The sequence below is a fragment of the Vicia villosa genome, linkage group LG3 (genome assembly GCF_029867415.1).
Source record: "Vicia villosa cultivar HV-30 ecotype Madison, WI linkage group LG3, Vvil1.0, whole genome shotgun sequence".
NCBI lineage: Eukaryota > Viridiplantae > Streptophyta > Magnoliopsida > Fabales > Fabaceae > Vicia > Vicia villosa.
Window position 1 is genome coordinate 126,251,043 of NC_081182.1, and position 1,677 is coordinate 126,252,719.

The following is a 1,677-nucleotide window of genomic DNA, read 5'->3' on the forward strand; positions in this document are numbered from 1 at the left end:
TTTGCAAGATCTACAACTTTCATGTTGGAAGTTTTTTGAGTTGTGTAGGTGAAATTTTGAGTTCCCACAATGCCCTCAAAAACCCTAATTCCCGAATTTTTGCTCCTTGATGAATTTCCTTGAATTTCTTTGGTCAAATGACTTTAATAACCATATATTGATGATATTGATCTTTAAAAGTCATGGTTTGACCAAAAATCTTAAAAGTCAAAGGTGATCTTATATAGTTGACTTTTTCCATATAAAGTGAGATTTTGGACTTTTGTGTGGAATCAAGATCTTCTCCTCAAATGAGTGATGTAAATGGATTATATTGAGGTAGTAGAAGTACTTGAACCATGTATTGAGTTTTGGATCCATGCCCTGATTAAAAGCCAACCGTCCAGGTGAATTAGGTCAAAAACCCTAATTGTCGACCAGATGAAATTGATGACTGTGGATCTTGAATTGGAGTGTAATGCCCAATGGATCTTGTTATATGGATCATTTGAAGATGATTGAAGTCTTTGATAGATACCTTTGAGCTTTCTAGGGTTCCCCAAATGTGACCCCTGATTTTAGTCCCTGATGGGCTCAAAACCCTAGACTGGTGAGGTAAACAATCCTTAGTCCAGGTGATGGGTATCTAATCAATCATAGGTGGATAGAATGAAGCTTTTGAGTCCTATGATTGTGTTAGAGACTAATTCTTCTATTGATTGATCCTTTGCCTGAGTTCTTTTACTTCTGACCATCCTCGATTAAATGCCAAATGAAGAAGTGACTGCTCTTGGGTATTTGTTTTGATCTGATGAAAAGCCTGAAGATATGACATCTCAGGGGGGTCAAAAATTAGGGTATGACATGGGGGAAGTGTAGTTTGGTCTTTGAAAACCAACATTTACCCCATTTCGCACCATGATTCTTTCGATCATGGTGGCCAGGTTGCTCTCTCCTAACATTTCGTTCTATAAAAAATGCTGGGCTATTTCGTTAGCATTTTGGTTTCGATCAACTACTACTACTCTCCTAGGTCCTTCTTCTCGAGGTATAGCCTGTTGATTTCATAGTGGTTTAACCCTTACTCCTTGATTGTTTTCACCAATGTTTTGTGGGATTGGTTGGGTCTGACTTATTGTTTGATCTTCTTCGAATGTTCTACCCATATTATCTCTTACCCAATCTTGATTGGGTGATTGAATGGTTTCTATAGGGGCTCCAAAGAAATCTGCTATTTGTCCAATTTGTGCAGCCATTTGTTGATTCAACTAGAAATTCTATAAGTTTGTCTAAGTTGCATTTTAGATCAATGGGTTGAATATTGCATTCATTTGTTGGGCAAGCACTCACACCATTTCGTGGTTACTCTCGTTCATATGTTGCTTTAAAACTGCTGATGTATTTGTGGTGAACGAAGGCAAGTGATTAGCGAACACAGGTGGTCGAAAGTTTTGATTCGACTGGTTAATACGAGAACCCGACCCTTGTAATGGAGATAACATTGTTGCCAAAGGATTCGTATATGTAGATGTAATATTGTGTAAATATGCCATAAAAGATGTTGGCATGCCATATGGAAGATCCCACATCGGCATCGAGAATCCCGGTGTTAATGGCCTAGATACATTGAATCCTTGGGGTCTAGGGGTCGAAGGTTACCCCTGAATCATTGCAAAGGAAATGTTTGGCATACTCTGC